Source organism: Lissotriton vulgaris, chromosome 1_2, assembly GCF_964263255.1.
Source record: "Lissotriton vulgaris chromosome 1_2, aLisVul1.2, whole genome shotgun sequence".
NCBI lineage: Eukaryota > Metazoa > Chordata > Amphibia > Caudata > Salamandridae > Lissotriton > Lissotriton vulgaris.
The window spans coordinates 77,109,542-77,128,274 of NC_141686.1; the positions used below are offsets into that span (position 1 = coordinate 77,109,542).

The 18,733-nt window shown below is 44.0% G+C and overlaps 1 protein-coding gene across 2 annotated transcripts in view; it reads left to right on the forward strand.

Annotated features, from left to right (window-relative positions):
- Positions 1–18,733, forward strand: part of CCDC77 (coiled-coil domain containing 77) — a 293,054-nt gene that overhangs the window by 233,752 nt on the left and 40,569 nt on the right. The gene's annotated exons all lie outside the window — the stretch shown is intronic.

Consider the following 18,733-nt stretch of genomic DNA (forward strand, 5'->3'; position numbering starts at 1 on the left):
ATTGTTTTTCAAGGTTCAGGCTAATAAAGAAGTGACAAATTCATCTTTACTCCCACAACTTTGTTTGCTAAACAAACTAGGTCTGCAAAAGGAAAAAATTATCCGTAGTAGGCCGATAAACAAAATACAGAAGATATGGCAGGATGTGAAGTTACAAGTAAAGAAATTTTAAAGGAGAAACCCTTTCAAAGAAAAGGGATAGGGTTATTAGGTACTCTAAAAAACGACAGTCCCCTTTTCTTCAAGTTTTAAAGAGGTGTCAACACCTCTGAGCGATATTTACCAACAAGTTAAGGGTGAGCCATGTGGTGTATCCAGGGTTGCAGAGAGATTGACAAATTTACAAAATTTACAATTTTCAAAAACAATCTGTCTAGAATTCTATTAAACCAAAAACAACAAGCAATACATCCAAGGTTTTTACACAATGGTAAACTGATGAGACTATGCACACTCACAGGAATATTTCTTATAAAAGTTTCTTTATTTGGTGATATTAACCGACCATTTAGTTAAAAACAAAATTAATCACATTTATTCATTAGAAACATTAAAAGCATTTAAGAACAAAAAATTTAAATGTGTCGACGCGGCGTTTCGGTGATGTAAGTTGTCACTTTCTTCAGGACAATATTTCAGTTTTAAAATCACTATAAAAATTAAAAAAATACAAGAATAACAATTACTTCATTTCTCCAGAACAACAAGTTGTTTAAACATTTTCAGGCTCAATGGTACGGTAATTCCTGTCAGCCAATTAAAAGTTTTACTTTACAAATAAGATAGCTTAAACCTGTAAAAGATGTTCAGGACTCATTAAGCAATGCGAAGAAAGGGATACCCAAGTAAGGGTAGACCATAACTGGGTGCGAGATTCACAAATGTTTGATATACTTGTCAATAGGATGTAGGAGTGTGTTTTGGTCCTTAAATATATGCTCTTTGTAGACAAAGACACCCTAGAAAATGGTTGAAAATATGATAAATATGCACATGTTTAGAAAGTTAATAGATTACATACGATTATCACAGGAATTACCGTACCATTGAGCCTGAAAATGTTTAAACAACTTGTTAATTTTTATAGTGATTTTAAAACTGAAATATTGTCCTGAAGAAGGTGACAACTTACATCACCGAAACGCCGCGTCGACACATTTCAATTTTTTGTTCTTAAATGCTTTTAATGTTTCTAATGAATAAATGTGATTAATTTTGTTTTTAACTAAATGGTCGGTTAATATCACCAAATAAAGAAACTTTTATATGAAATATTCCTGTGAGTGTGCATAGTCTCATCAGTTTACCATTGTGTAAAAACCTTGGATGTATTGCTTGTTGTTTTTGGTTTAATAGAATTCTAGACAGATTGTTTTTGAAAATTGTAACATTTGTAAATTTGTCAATCTCTCTGCAACCCTGGATACACCACATGGCTCACCCTTAACTTGTTGGTAAATATCCCTCAGAGGTGTTGACACCTCTTTAAAACTTGAAGAAAAGGGGACTGTCGTTATTTAGAGGATGTGAAGTTAGCAATAGCTTTGAGGTGCTAGGTGGAGAAGAGGTGCTTGAGCAGATACACACACATGAAACACAATTTCAAGCTTCAAATCCCAAGTCCCAAGGTCCTGAAGGCCAGACAGGAAATTAAAGAATGCTAATAACTAACTGAAGACATCAGGGCTAAATTCGCAATTCCTGAAAAAAATCAGGCAATGATACAGGAAGCTTGTGATACCCTTCAGGGCAAAATGAATACCTTAATATAGAGAATGAGTGCTGTGGAAACCGCTGTAGAAGAACTTAATAGGGAAGTTGAAACTAATCAGGTAGAAATTCAAGCATTAAAGACTGGAGAAAAGAACTCCAAGATAAAATGTAATCTTTGAAAAATAATGCAATAATGGAAACATATTTTTATAGGCCTACATAGGATAGACAGTGAGAGTTAGGGAAGTACATCCAAGAGCTTGCTACGCTAGGAGCCACTGCCCAAATGATATTCCCTGCCACTTTAAAAATCATGTGGAACAACAAGATCTATAATTTAAGAGACCCGAAGGAGGTAGGAAACTTAGTGGAACAGATTAGGGCACACCAGAAACAAAAATAAAACACCATGAAAGAAAAGGGCTCAAATGGGTATAGTGAGAATAACCGACATGGATTTAGGGAGGGTTTCTGAGAGTGTGTGTGAGGGCGGGGGCGTTCACAACAAGAATGTGAATAGACAAGAAAACACTGGGTGGGAAGCATGCAGGAGAAAATTGAGGAGGGATAAATAAGACCTCTTTGGCAAAATGTCAAGAAGATAAAGAAGCAAGGAGCTCAGAGAGGAACTAGAAGATTCCATAGTGTAAAATGGTAGACCCAAATGCAAATGCACCATTAAAGGTTTTAACATGGAATGTGAATGACCTCAAGGTGAATAGTAGGAGGAGAAGAATTTTGGAGTTGAGACATTTAGATAATGAAGCTATAATATTACAGGAAGAATGGAAGGATATCCTGAAGAAACAAAAGTGGGTCGAGCACTTTGTTTGCACCAGCCAATCATTTTGTGTTAAGGGGTGAAAATCTTGATCAAAAGGTCTGCTAAGGTTGCTTTGGATGAATGTGTTGCAGACCCAGGGGGAGATGGTTAATTCCAAATGGGAAAATGTATCTGTTCTATGCTTTTGTTGGATCTTCTGGGCTGAATGTTGATGATCCAGCACCCCTCAAAACTCTGTACTGCTAGCTACGTGAGAAAAGACCTGTTGCACACCCAATAGAAAAAGTACAGAAATGATGTCTCATTGGACATTTAAAAGTTCAAGAATCCACATTCGCAGAAGAAAGAGGACGATTGGTAATCTGGTTCCTCTTTAATGTTATGGATGGCCAGCCGACACGTGTTTCGTCGCCAAACAGTTACAGAACTTTGGCGACTCCTCAGGGCTGGGGAGGATACAAAATACAGGATGGAGTACATTGTGGTGTGTTTAAGGAACATAACATTGTATATGTAGTTACTTATAGTGCAGGTGCAGAGTGAGAATGATGGTGGTGACAATGTGCAGCAGCATACGTGGAAGCACACAACACCGTACCCGCTTATCACGAAGGATACAGTGATAGTGAACGCTAGTGTAGATGCAAGTCAAATAGTGGTTCACAAATGGGTGTGATTATCTCGGAGGATGCAGTGAAAGTGAACACTAGTGTAGAAGCAAGTCGTAAAGTGAATCGCAAATGGGTGCGATTGTGTAGAGGACTGTGGTGGTGGGTGGATGCCGGTTGTCCGAGTGGCGAGAGGGAAGGAATAGTGAAGATGCACGTGTAGGAGAGTCCTCGTATGGTGTAATAGGAGATCAGAATATTACGACAGGTGCGGGTAGGTCGGGTGTTAAGGCCTCCCTACGGTGGGAGATAGAACCTATAGAATTATATTCGTGCGCTTCCTACCTGTAGTCGATGAGTATATGGCTACAGGTCTATAGTATTACCAAAAACGAAGGGAAGAGAAAGAAAAGGAAAGTAAATCTACACGGTAATGAGAGTTTAAGGCAATAAAACAAAAGGGGGACATTCTAGCAAAATTATTACTTGTCAGAGTGTAGGAGATACCTTCAAAGTGAGTGAAATTAAAAAGAGGAGCTCACCGCTGTGCCGGTGATAATTCCAACCCGGCCCTGCTCGAGACCAGGTACACTAGGAGTAATCGTCTGGACGAGTGGTCCAGTCAAAAATCACTGCTCGGTATGAAGGGCGAACTAAAGGGAGGAAAATATAAAGGGGTTCAGACTTGTTGCTCATATCAAATGCGCCGACATTGTCGAGTAGTGCTCGAATTTCCACATTTGCTGTAACGAAAAGCACCGAGATCTCACCTTGAGAGTACGTTATGTGAAGATCCTAATCGACTTCTGTAGCGAAATGACTGGGAAAGTAGAAGCATCCACTTTTTCAAAGCGTAGGATTTATAAGGCTCATCAGTGGGATTCCTGGTTACAAGTCTGTAATCCCGGAAGGGGAGGAAAAGAAAAGAGAAACTGGAACAAGAGCATTAGTTTGCCAGTTTTTGTTGGTAGGAAAGGAAATATAAGTGTATCACACTCCCACGTAGATCACTAATGACCGCTGGTTTAAAACTCCTTGAGAATAACAACACGGTTGGTTATTGAAGAAAAGCGTAAAAGGAAACCTCAAAGGACGGGATTCCAGGCATTATCTATCAATTATGATCGTAGATCAAGGTTGCCCGCTGGTTGGATTTAACTTATATACAAAACCTGATCAGTTGATGGAGTACCAGATCAAAGGAACCTCAAACGGTCGAGGTCGTATTTAACATTTCTTACCCGTTTTGCGGTAGAAGATAAGCAGGACGAGTGCTCCTGGGTGCAGACACGTGATGTCGACTCGTAAGTGCTTAAGTATTGTCGGTTTCATCCCTGTTGGGAAGACTGGAACGGCAAGTGTGCCGGAAGTGGGTACACTTCCTCTAGTTGGAGAAGCGTGGCTCAGTGGTTAGAGGCGGCAGACCCGGAAGCTGAGATCGACCGTGGACCAGGGTTCGATTCCCCGCCTCGGCGGGTCTCGGGCTCAAAATTCCACGGACTCGACAATTCTCGCTCTGGTGCCTACTCAACTCACGGGGTCACACTCTGCGACTCTGGGCAATAGCTTGCTTAATCTCCACTACGGCCCCTCGCGGTGGGATGCCTGGCTTTCACCTTGTGGACACCCTGCTGTGGTTTCTCACAGGGGAATACCAGGACGGGTTCCCTAAGCAAGCGCCGGGACGCTTACGGGCAGCTGTGCGCTTTACAAGTCCAGTACATTTACATTTACAAGTCCAGAGTCGTCAAGATATATAGCGATTATTGAAGCATAATCGGTATTGAAATGAAAAATAAAGAATAGTTATTGAAATGAAAAATAAAGCTGTGCATATATTAATTAGAGTCTTGGTCATGCTTATAGTAGGTGAGGTCATGCAAAGGATCTACGCGGTGCCATGATGCCGATTGTGCAATTCAAGTAAATAAGTAGTTGAAACCTGTATACAGTAGGTACTCGCAATCATTGATACGTTGCACAACAATCTTAAATATAATTAACATTTCTTGTGTAATGGTTCATTTGATTGGCAAAACATATTCATAAACCTCCGTCATCAACTATCATTGTGGTGAATGTTGAACCATTCTATTCGTAATCAATATGTCATAGACAATGCAGTATTAATATAGGAATCGTGGTAGTTAATGCTATACACCACTGTTCATAATTAATGTATTGCCACAAAGCAGTTACGATCTAGAGAATGTCCCCCCAGGACACTCAATTCATTATAAGACAACATCACATCATGTGTGCCCCATTAAGGGTATGTGTTAGTAAAAGAGGAGTGGTAAGATTGCAGTTGTACATAACAGTTGATTTTTCACAGGTTGGAAGAGAAAAATTATATGAAATTTTCACAGTTACAGAGGATGACAAGTATTGACCAAATTTCAAAAACTATAGTCAGTGTATATTCTGTTCTTGTATCTGTGGGAAATAACAGAATGAAGATCAGAGACTAGTCGCCTAGGAAATATTGCATTTCTTGATGAAAATTTAGACCGTGGTCCACTGTTCGAAGGCGGAGTATCCACATAGCCTCCAACCGTCTTAGCTTGAGTTCTCTGTTTCCGCCCCGTATTCCTTGTGGCACAGTGTCGATCCCAAAGAAGACAATGCGTTTATCTACAGTTTGGTCGAAGCATGCGGCCGCATGCAGAGCAACTGGGTATCTAGGATCTTGTTTATGAATGGCCCTAATATGTTCAGCTATTCTTTCCTTGAGAGGGTTGATGGTACTGCCCACATAAAATTTCCTGCAAACACATTCAATAATGTATACTACAAACCGTGTGGTGCAGTTAATGTTAGTCTTGATTGAATATTTTTCCCCATTTGCATCATGAAATTTGTTGTTTTTGTGTTTGGCCCACCGACACATGGAACAAAATCCACATTTGAAGAAGCCAGTGTTTCGTTTGGTTAGCCAGGTGTCGGTTGAAATACTGCTAGGAATTGTTGGGCTCAGTCTGTTTCTCAGGGTTCTGCCCCTCCTGAAAGTAAGCTGTGGATATTCTCCTATGAAGTCTTGAATACTCTTATCAGCCCTGAGAATATGCCAATGTTTGGTGAAGGTTTTGCGTAGGGCTTGATGTTGGCTGTTAAAGTCAGTAATCATACGTGTAGTTTGGGATTCAGTTCTAGTGTCAGTGTGTTTCTTATCGAGTGTGTCAGTTCTTTTAATCATTTTGACACGCTCAGTTGCTCTGTTAAGTAGGTCATCTGAGTAACCTCTTTTCTTGAATCGTGCCTGCATTTCCCTTAGAGTATCGTTAAAGTCAATGTCATCACTGCAGTTTCTGCGAGCTCTTAAGAATTCTCCAAATGGGATGGCGCTTATCTGGTGGGATGGATGAGCGCTATTTGCGTGCAAGATCGCATTGCAAGCAGTGTTTTTTCTGAAAAGTTTGCTATTCAGTTTATTGTCTGATATATAGATTTCTAAGTCAAGAAATTCAACTCTGTCTAGGCTGGCTACCATGGTGAAACTCATGTCCCAAGTGTTATGGTTCAAGTGTTCGTGGAATTCCGTCAAAAGTTCATGTGAGCCGGACCAGATCAATAGACAGTCGTCTATGTATCTTCCCCAAAATACTATAGAGTCTATAAATTTTGACCCTTTGTTTCCCCACATAAGGTCCTTTTCTAGTGCACCCATGAATAAATTAGCGAAAGAAGGGGAAAATTTGGAGGCCATGGCGACGCCTTTTATTTGTCTATACCATGAGTTGTTGAACATGAACACATTATTTTTTAAGATGAGTTCCATCATGGATGTCAGCATGTTAGTGTGTTGCCACATTGTGGCAGGACGGTTGTGTAAACACTTGGTTACCACTTCTAGTCCCAGATCAGGTTTAATGCTAGTATATAGCGCTACCACATCCATGGTTACTAAAAGATTGCCTGGTTGCCACTGTAGATCAGAGAGTATGCTCAATATATGTTTAGTGTCTTGTATAAATGAAGGTAGATTGCGAACCAGGGGCCCTAAGAATAGGTCTACATACTCAGCTAGTCTCTCTGTAGGACCCCCTATGCCCGAGATAATGGGTCTCCCAGGAGGAAAGGGGAGGTTCTTGTGTACCTTTGGCAAGGTGTACAGGCAAGGGTATGTAGGTTTGAGTATTTTCAAATAGAAGTATTCATCTTCATTAATGAGTCCACTTTCTTTACATGTCAAAAGAAAACTGTTAATGTCAGTAGTAAGGGAAGCTATGGGATTGTAGTCAAGGCTTTCATAGCATGTTGTATCTTGTAGTTGACTCAGTATTTCTTCTTGGTAGTCTGTCTTATTCATAATGACAACGTTGCCCCCTTTATCAGCTTCCCTGATGATTATTTCATTATCTTTGGTAAGGGTATTTAGGGCGGCTCGTTCCCCTGTTGTTAAATTGTCCTTGTATCTAAATGTGCATAGATCTCTCTTATGGTCTAATTTGTCAATGTCTTCCAAAACGCGTTTATGGAAGTTGTCTATGGAGTTGCCTCCTGGTAAAGTCGGAATCCATTTGGATTTGGACTTCAGTCCACTCACGATGCTAAAGACTGACTCAATGTTAAGTTCCTCAAGTAGTTTCTCCATGTCGTGAGGAGGTTGTTCTAGATCACTTAGAGACAGTAAGAGATGTGTGGCTTGAATATCGTTGATAGTTAAAATACCAGGCTTAAACTGGGTAGGGATGTTCGTAGAGGGTTTATTAGACACAATCTTGCTAGAAAAATGCTTTTTCAGTTTCAGGTTGCGTACAAATTTAAACAGGTCAACCTTAAGTCTGCAGATGTCAGTGTTAGCGAAAGGGTTAAAGTTAAGTCCTTTACTAAGAAGGGAGATCATGTTAGGGGTTAGGGTTTTTGAGGATAGATTAATCACCTGAACTTATTTTATTTTTATTATTTTTATTTTGCGATTTGTAAAGCGCCTGGTGACCCGTAGGCATCCCCGCGCTGTAAATTTGTGAGAACCAAGAGAGGGCAACCGAGGGAACTAATTGGGGAACAGGAAGGTTTTTAATTTTTTGGGGAAGAGGGCGTGACAAGGTTCCAGGCGTAAATTGCGCTGAAGAGAATTCCATCCTGCAGAGGCTTTGACAGAGAACCGTCGGCCACCGGTGCGAGCCTTCTTGAACCTAGGGACTGTGGCCAGATGTTCGCCGTCGGAGCGGAGGAGTCTGGGTGCCTTGTAGGGGATGACCATGTCTTTCAGAGCTGCTGGACCAACACCGTTGATAAGTTTATGGGTGGTGCACAAGGCTTTGAACTCTACACGCTGGCGGACAGGAAGCCAATGCAGAGCTTTAAGGGCAGGTTTGGCAGAGGCTCTGGGAGGGAGGTTCATAATGAGCCTCGCCGCCGCGTTTTGGGTCCGTTGGAGTTTGGCCAGGGTAAATTCAGGTGCGCCGAGGTAAACGGCGTTACTATAGTCCAGCCGGGCTAGGATGAGCCCTTGAACCAATAGTTTCCTGGATAGGGGAGGAAGGAGAGGGAGAATCTTGCGAATTGACCGTAGGAGGCCAAAGCATGTGCCAGCAGTTTTGGTAGCCTGGGTCTTCATGGTGAGGTCAGGTTCAAGCCATACCCCTAGTGTCTTAATTTCTTTTTTGGGTGTGGGGATCTCACCAAAGGCGTCTGGCCAAACTGAAGGTGGGATGGAGGTCCATTTGTTGCCCAAGAGCATGACCTCGGTTTTTGCGCCGTTCAGTTTCAAGGAAGATTCACACATCCAGGTGTGGATATCCTGGAGACAGTTCAGAAGGGCGTCAGGGTGTTTATCTAGGAGGGACAAAGAGACGACAAGTTGTGTGTCGTCAGCATAGTTTACTATTTTTATCCCGTACGGGGTCACGACATCTTCAAGGGGGGCCATGTAGACATTAAACAGGGTGGGACTAAGCGAAGACCCCTGAGGGACACCACTTGAGAGTGGGAGAGGGTCTGATCGTGAGTTGCCGTCCCACACCTGAAATGAGCGACCGGATAAGAAGGAGTTAATCCATGCGTGTGCAGTTCCCACGATTCCTGCCCTGGCCAGGCGATGGAGAAGGACACGGTGGTCCACCGTATCAAAGGTGGCACTGAGATCCAGGAGGATCACTGCCACTGATCCTCCTGAATCCAGGATGCACCTCGCCTCCTCGATGACGGAGAGGAGAGCAGTGTCCGTGCCATGGCCGGGCCGGAATCCTGTTTGGGATTGACGAAGGAGATTGTTAGTCTCAAGGAATTGGGATAGCTGCACATTCACTAGCTTCTCAGCCATCTTGCTGATGCAAGGAAGGAGCGAAATTCCCCTTCCTGTGTATCAGTTATTTCTGATTGTTTCCAGATCTCAGTTTCCTTTTGTAATCTTCTACGTTTCCCCCTCCTGCCCCTGCGGGTTTTGGATCTGGGATGCGATTGCCTCTCCTGATCCGCTGTATCTCGCATAAAAAAGGTGTAGTCTCGCTGTCTGTTCTGTTGGTGTCATCCTCACTAACACTGACTGTGCTAAGTGAAGTGCTGCTTGACGAAATTGAACTAGCATCAGTTAGATTGGATGTATCTCTTCTTTTTTGTGAAGGTTTGGTGATCATATAATCATATTTTTTGGCATATGTGAAGATTCTACCCTCGGTGTAGTCGGCCTCCTCTCTTTTTAACTGTCTAGCTTTACGACTTTTAATCTCATTCTGGTGCTTGAGAAGAATCATCTAGTATGGTGTAGTTCTTGATGGTAGATTCGGGACGGTTCAAATTTTTTATCTCCTGCTCCAAAGTGGCAATTTCGGCTTGGAATTTGGAGACTTTACGATCAGAACTCTCAATGAGGATGTCCATGAGGATGTTTGAATTGGTGGTACGGGCTTCTTCCCATTTACCCAGGAGATGGGTGTCCAGATCATCATATGTAGGGAAATCTGTGCCCTCAAGCCTCTAGGTATGCGTTTCAGTGTAGCATATTGTTTCAGAGTGGTGCCATCCCACCACTTTGAATTTTCTAATTTCTTAAGTTTCTCAAGTCTTATAAACTTATCTCTAAGACCCTCTGGCTTGGTAACACTAGGGGTGCTACTAGTAGTTGCTTTATAAGATGACATACCCTTAGCAAGGTTGTCAAAGAGTTCCTCAGCAGCTTTGTCTCTGTTCATTATGTGGGATAGAGGTGCTAATCCCTAATCGTATGACAAAAGACGTGGCGGCAGCCCCCCTCTTCTCTAACAATGACACAATTGAGACCAGGGTTTTTAGTTGAGGGAAATACTGGGCGCACTGCTCACGGAAGTAACACAGGTATGGATAGGTGAGGGTGCATACAGGTGAGGGGATAAAAGCCCTAAACTCCTCCAAACATGTGTGCCAAGACACACACTAGGTACGTGAGAAAAGACCTGTTGCACACCCAATAGAAAAAGTACAGAAATTATGTCTCAATGGACATTTAAAAGTTCAAGAATCCACATTCGCAGAAGAAAGAGGACGATTGGTAATCTGGTTCCTCTTTAATGTTATGGATGGCCAGCCGACACGTGTTTCGTCGCCAAACAGTTACAGAACTTTGGCGACTCCTCAGGGCTGGGGAGGATACAAGATACAGGATGGAGTACATTGTGGTGTGTTTAAGGAACATAACATTGTATATGTAGCTACTTATAGTGCAGGTGCAGAGTGAGAATGATGGTGGTGACAAAGTGCAGCAGCATACATGGAAGCACACAACACCGTACCCGCTTATCACGAAGGATACAGTGAAAGTGAACACTAGTGTAGAAGCAAGTCGTAAAGTGAATCGCAAATGGGCGCGATTGTGTAGAGGACTGTGGTGGTGGGTGGATGGTCGGTTGTCCGAGAGGGAAGGAATAGTGAAGGTGCACGTGTAGGAGAGTCCTCGTATGGTCTAATAGGAGATCAGAATATTACGACAGGTGCGGGTGGGTCGGGTGTTAAGGCCTCCCTATGGTGGGAGACAGAACCTGTAGAATTATAATCGTGCGCTTCCTACCTGTAGTCGATGAGTATATGGCTACAGGTCTATAGTATTACCAAAAACGAAGGGAAGAGAAAGAAAAGGAAAGTAAATCTACACGGTAATGAGAGTTTAAGGCAATAAAACAAAAGGGGGACATTCTAGCAAAATTATTACTTGTCAGAGTGTAGGAGATACCTTCAAAGTGAGTGAAATTAAAAAGAGGAGCTCACCGCTGTGCCGGTGATAATTCCAACCCGGCCCCACTCGAGACCAGGTACACTAGGAGTAATCGTCTGGACGAGTGGTCCAGTCAAAAATCACTGCTCGGTACGAAGGGCGAACTAAAGGGAGGAAAATATAAAGGGGTTCAGACTTGTTGCTCATATCAAATGCGCCGACATTGTCGAGTAGTGCTCGAATTTCCACATTTGCTGTAACGAAAAGCACCGAGATCTCACCTTGAGAGTACGTTATGTGAAGATCCCAATCGACTTCTGTAGCGAAATGACTGGGAAAGTAGAAGCATCCACTTTTTCAAAGCGTAGGATTTATAAGGCTCATCAGTGGGATTCCTGGTTACAAGTCCGTAATCCCGGAAGTGGAGGAAAAGAAAAGAGAAACGGGAACAAGAGCATTAGTTTGCCCGTTCTTGTTGGTAGAAAAGGAAATATAAGTGTATCACACTCCCACGTAGATCACTAATGACCGCTGGTTTAAAACTCCTTGAGAATAACAACACGATTGGTTATTGAAGAAAAGCGTAAAAGGAAACCTCAAAGGACGGGATTCCAGGCATTATCTATCAATTATGATCGTAGATCAAGGTTGCCCGCTGGTTGGATTTAACTTATATACAAAACCTGATCAGTTGATGGAGTACCAGATCAAAGGAACCTCAAACGGTCGAGGTCGTATTTAACATTTCTTACCCGTTTTGCGGGAGAAGATAAGCAGGACGAGTGCTCCTGCCGTGGTTCCGGGTGCAGACACGTGATGTCGACCCGGAAGTGCTTAAATATTGTCGGTTTCATCCGTCTTGGGAAGACTAGAACGGCAAGTGTGCCAGAAGTGGGTACACTTCCTCTAGTTAAGAGTCGTCAAGATATATAGCGATTATTGAAGCATAATCGGTATTGAAATGAAAAATGAAGAATCGTTATTGAAATGAAAAATAAAGCCGTGCATATATTAAATAGAGTCTTGGTCATGCTTATAGTAGGTGAGGTCATGCAAAGGATCTACGCGGTGCCGTGATGCCGATTGTACAATTCAAGTAAATAAGTAGTTGAAACCTGTATACAGTAGGTACTCGCAATCATTGACACGTTGCACAACAATCTTAAATATAATTAACATTTCTTGTGTAATGGTTCATTTGATTGGCAAAACATATTCATAAACCTCCGTCATCAAGTATCATTGTGGTGAATGTTGAACCATTCTATTCGTAGTCAATATCTCATAGACAATGCAGTATTAATATAGGAATCGTGGTAGTGAATGCTATACACCACTGTTCATAATTAATGTATTGCCACAAAGCAGTTACGATATAGAGAATGTCCCCCCAGGACACTCAATTCATTATAAGACAACATCACATCATGTGTGCCCCATTAAGGGTATGTGTTAGTAAAAGAGGAGTGGTAAGATTGCAGTTGTACATAACAGTTGATTTTTCACAGGGTGGAAGAGAAAAATTATATGAAATTTTCACAGTTACAGAGGATGACAAGTATTGACCAAATTTCAAAAAATATAGTCAGTGTACACATAACGTACCCTCAAGGTGAGATCTCGGTGCTTTTCTTTACAGCAAATGTGGAAATTCGAGCACTACTCGACAATGTCGGCGCGTTTGATATGAGCAACAAGTCTGAACCCCTTTATATTTTCCTCCCTTTAGTTTGCCCTTCATACCGAGCAGTGATTTTTGACTGGACCACTCGTCCAGACGATTACTCCTAGTGTACCTGGTCTCGAGCGGGGCCGGGTTGGAATTATCACCGGGCGATATTGTCGACGGTATTACCGTCGACGAGCGCGACGGGTGCGTCAACGAGGACGACGACGTCGATAAGGACGATGACGTCGATGGGAGCGCCGTCGAGGACAGCGTCGACGGTGACTACGACGTCGACTGTGGCGTCGGCGACGATGACTTGGTCGACGAAGGCAATGGGATCTCGTCGACGGACTCGTCGACAAGTGAAAAATCATCAGAGAAAAGATTGGTGCCTTGGAAAAAGCCTATAACGCCAGAAGTTACATCTCCGAGCAAGGTCTCTCCATTGGTGCCATCTCACCTGCTTGAAGAGGAAGATTCGGAGGAGGAAGATGACGAATATGGGTTTGCGAGTAGCTCTACGCAATTGCAGGTCAAGTACCAGGAGGTGGATTCTGAGGAAGAATATGGGGGTTTTCAGAAACATCCCCAAGAACAGTACCAATATAGCCAACAGCAACATGAGGAGATGACAAATGTGCCATCCTCTTTGTTGAGGGACCTCCAGGGCATGTTGGAGGATTATAGGAGGAGATACCCAGCGACTCCAGCCACTCAGCAAGTCCCAGAGGTTACTCCGCGTCCACGGTCGGTACCAGGGACACCGGTACGTAGGAGAGAGATTTTGCCGGAACCTGTTGCTAGGTTTCCACCACCGACGTTACATCACGATACCTCGGATGACGATCATGAGGATGGGGAGATTGCAGAACCAAGTGCAGAATGAAATGACCATCTCATCCCCTCACCTTCAACTCCTACGCCGAGGCCAGTAGATTCTCCACCGGAGGACATCGGTGGTTTTCATAATTTAATGGAAAGAGCCACTAAGAGATTTGCACTGTCCATGACGGAGGAGAAAGCGGAATGCTTTTTATATGACTTCAAGGACTCGAATCGGAAATCTGTGCGATCCCTGCCTATAGTGTCTCACATTTGGGAGGAAGGATTAAAGGTCATGGAGTCTCCAGCTATGGTGAAGCCGGTTCTGGCCAGACTGGATAAAAAGTATAAGGCACCTATTGATGCTCCAGCTTGCCTTTTGGGTCATCCCAAACAGGATTCTGTGATTACTCAGGCGGCACAACAGAAATCCAGGAACCCATCTGCTCCAATCACAACACCTCCGGACAGAGAGGGCAGAAGGTTGGATAATGCAGGGAAACGGTTTTCCTTCATTTCTGCTCTGTTAGTGAGAGCTGCTAATGCCCTCGCTATCTTGGGAAGGTACGACAGGCAAATGTGGTGTGACCTGTCTCCATACATTAACCAGGTGCCGGAACCAGAGAAGCAGTAGGCGAAAAAGATTCTCCTGGAAGGGGAAAGGACTTCAGCTGAAGTCATAGACTGCGCTATGGATATAGCGACCACAGCTTTTAGATCCTTGGGAGGAGCAGCGGTCCTGCACAGGCAAGGATGGCTGCGAGCAACGGCGTTTAGGCCGCAGGTGCAAAACAAGATGTTAGACCTCCCTTTCAATGGAGAAGATCTATTTGGGAAGCATATTGATGATACAGGAAAACTCCTTTTCATGGCTCATGGGGTAGAGGACAGTCCTCGTATAGAGGAGGATACCAACAAGGGAAATATTCTTCTTATTCGGCCTCATCGCAGCCTTACCGTCAACAGTACAATCAGCGTCAATCAGGAGGGTATACAAAATCAACTCCAAGAGAACGGGGTGGCCGATGGAAGGACAACACCCATCGGCAAGGACAACCTCCATCTTTTGGCTATGCCAGATGCTCCACTGGGTGGAAAGATTGCTCACTATCTTCACAATTGGCGGAATATAACAACGGACCAGTGGGTCCTCAAATCAAGGGGTTTTACTCCAGGTTTTTTCTTATCAAGAAAAACAAGCTCCAATGGCGCCCCATTCTGGATCTCAGATCCTTAAACACCTATCTCAGGAAGCAATCTTTCAGGATGATGTCTCTGCAGGACATCCTTCCGTTATTGAACCCAGGAGATCATATGACTATATTAGACCTACAAGACGCGTATTTCCACGTGCCGATCCATCCTGCACACAGACAGTACCTTTTGATTCTTAGTAGCCGGAAGACATTACCAATTCAGGGTACTGCCATTCGGCTTGAAGTCCGAGCCATGAGTATTCACAAAATGCCTGGCTCCAGTAGCGGCTGTGTTGAGGAAGCAAAAACATCAAATATTTCCTTACCTCAACAACTGGTTAGTCAAAGCACCATCAAAAGTACAGGCCTGCATAGACTTGTTCGCCAAACTGGGATTGACTCTCCACGAGGGAAAGTCAAACCTACACCCAACAAAATTGATCACATTTCTGGGGGCAATATTAGACATGGACTGCAACAAGGCGTTTCCCTCCGAAGAAAGGCAACTAAGGATTGTGTCCCTCTTCCAAGACTTTGTAAAAAGAAAGTCTCTTTCAGTCCGCAGGTACAAATCCTTGCTGGGCATGTCATCTTGTATTCCCTGGAGCCTTGCTGCAGGTTAAGGATGCGCCCATGGCAGGAGCAGATCGATCTCCAATGGCGTCAAGTGGAGGGATCCTTCGACGACACAATTTGGGTGACACCAGTGATGGTAGGAGAAATGTGGCTCAATGATTAGAGTGGCAGACCCTGATGCAGAGGTCTAGCGCGGGACCAGGGTTCAATTCCCCCCCTCGGCGGGTCTTGGGCTCAAAAATTCCACAGACCTGATAATTCTCGCCTCGTGCCTATTCCAATCATGGAGTCCCACTCTGCAACTCTGGGCAATAGCTTGCTTAATCTCCACAATGGCCCCCACAACGCTAAGGATGCCTGGCCTCCACCTTGGGGGTGCCCAGGAGTGGACGCCTCACAGGGAAAGCCAGGATGGGTTCCACAGCGGTATTCGTTCAAGCGCCTTGAGACACTTGCGGGTGAGTAGTGCGCTATACAAGTATCAATTTACATTTACAATTTACATTATGGTACAAGCAGCAGAGTGGTGGACACAAAAAGAAAATGTGTCTCCAGGTCTGACTTTCTGGCAAGAGCTGCTCCTCTAGTGGTGACGACGGATGCGTCTCTAGAAGGATGGGGAGCTTTCCTTCAGGACCTTCAAGTCAGCGGTCGTTGGAAGGTGCACGAGCAGCAATTACACATAAATCTGCTGGAGCTCAGAGCGATCCGCTTGGCATTACAAGCTTTTCTACCAAGGATAAGAGGTTCGCCGGTGTTGGTAAGAACAGACAACACTACGGCGATGGTACTATGTAAACAAACAAGGGGGAACAAGATCTCTCTCCCTGTCTCAGGAAGCCCAAGAAATACGGGAATGGGCTCTTCAGCAAGGAATATCATTGGCAGCAGAACGGGCGGATCAAAACGTCAAGGCAGATACTCTCAGCAGGCTCAAATCGTCCTGCCACGAATGGGAGCTGGACCAGTGGATCCTGGACAGCATATTTCGAAGATGGGGAACACCGATAGTGGACCACTTCGGAACAAGGAAAAACAGGAAATGCCAGTACTTCGCAAGCTGGCTTCCCCTGAAGGGATCTTGGGGGAATGCGTTTTCCATGGCATTTATTTTATTTATTTATTTATTTTATTTATTTAAGAAGTTTTATATAGCGCTGGCTGGACCCAGGAGTATCAGAGCGCTTTACAAGGTGTTTCCAAGGCATCGTCCGGCGTCTTTGCCTACGGTTTTCCTCCAATTCCTCTTCTTCCCCGCGTATTGGTGAAGATCAAGAAAGAACCGTGCAGGCTGATCCTAGTAGCCCTGTGGTGGCCCAGACAGCACTGGTTCACGGAACTGCTGCTGCTGTCGGAGGACCGTCCAATTCGGCTGCATCCAATTCCATCGCTTCTGACAATGTCCAAGGGTCAGGTGCTCCATCCGGACCCGAAATCCTTGCGATTAGCAGCCTTTCTCCTGAACACTGTGAGTTTAGTCATCTGAACATCTCACACGAATGTAGGGAGATCCTGTCCAAAGCCAGGGCGGAGACTACCAACAAAACCTACAGGATGAAATGGAAGAGGTTTTGTCTGTGGTGTAAGAGACATAACGTTCACCCTCTTACTGCTGCACCTCATCAAATTATACCTTACATTCTGCTATTAGCGAAGTCAGGATTAGCAGACGCTTCCATCAAGGTGCATTTGGCTGCGTTATCCCGCTACAGGAGGTCATAGTCAGGCCTGTCCTTATGGTCCTCGAGCATAATAAAGCAGTTTATGAAGGGGATATTCAGAGTCTTTCCCCCAGTAAAGCCTCCACCACCACTATGGAATCTGAATATAGTACTCTCTCAATTGCTGAAACCACCCTTTGAACCGATACACAGGGCGGACCTTAAGTTCTTATCCTGGAAAGTGGCTCTTCTCATTGCATTGACTTCAGCAAGAAGAGTAGATGAACTACAAGCGCTCACGATTTAGGAGCCTTTCTTACAGTTTCAAGAGGATAGGATGATTCTCAGGACGAACCTGAAGTTCATTCCTAAGGTGCCAACTGATTTTCATCTGAATGAGCCGTTGGTGTTAAAACGTTTCTTTCCTCACCCGTTAACCGCAGCGGAAAGAGTGTTGCACTCACTGGACGTTCAAAGATGTATGAAGTTTTACTTGAAAGAAACGAAGGCTTTTCGCAAATCTTCTCAGTTATTCGTCGCTTTCAGCGGACCCAGGAAAGGTTTCCCTCTGTCAAAGAGGGGAATTGCCAGATGGATTTCCAGTGCGATTATCTACTGTCATCAAACTGTTGGAAAGCCTCTGAATGCACGAGTTCATGCCCATTCCACAAGGGCAGTGGCCACATCCACTGCACTGTTTGGAGGAGTGCCAATCCAGGGTATCTGCAGAGTAGCGACCTGGGCATTTACACACACCTTCACCAGGCACTACAGCTTGGAGGCAGCCGCAGAGTTGGATTCGGCGGTGGGAGAGGCGGTACTGCGGAATATCATCCAGTAACGGTGAGCTTTTTTTCCTTCTGTAATTTCTCTTGTTGTTCCAAAGTCACATTTTATACGTTATGCTTGGTTTTTCAAGTTGTATTGCATGATTATGAAATGTATCAGAGAAATGTGCTTTATAATGTCCCTGCTTGCTATTCTGATTCAGGCATGTGAATCTATGAAAGTTCCATTACTGGAGTAAGAAAACAAGTTACTTACCTGTAACTTTAGTTCTCCAGTATTGGAAGCTTTCATAGATTCACATGCACCCACCCTCCTCCCCTGAGATACTCACCTCGGATTTAGCACAAAAAGTGTGTTATATGCACAAGTGCACGAAAAATCTGAGGGGCAGAAGGTTCTCTCAGGAGGGTTCTAGAGGGTGAGGAGCTCTGATTGATTCAGGGAAAAGTTTGGGCCTTTTTTACATAACAAAGGCTATGGGTTGCAAAAGGAAAATGGGCCTAGCCCTCTTTTCAGTTTGCTATACTACTAAGCACTGCTTTTTTATATACCGGAGAATCCCGTCTCGACGACGGGGAATGATTCAGGCATGTGAATCTATGAAAGCTTCCAATACTGGAGAACTAAAGTTACAGGTAAGTAACTTGTTTTCATGGCAGCCCACATCCAGACAAAAGTATGGATTCCTGCTGACTCTGGAAGTCGGGTGCCAAAATGCAAAGTACTTTAAAATGAGTGTCCTTCGACTAGAGGTTATCAACAAGATTGTGAACACTCCAATCAA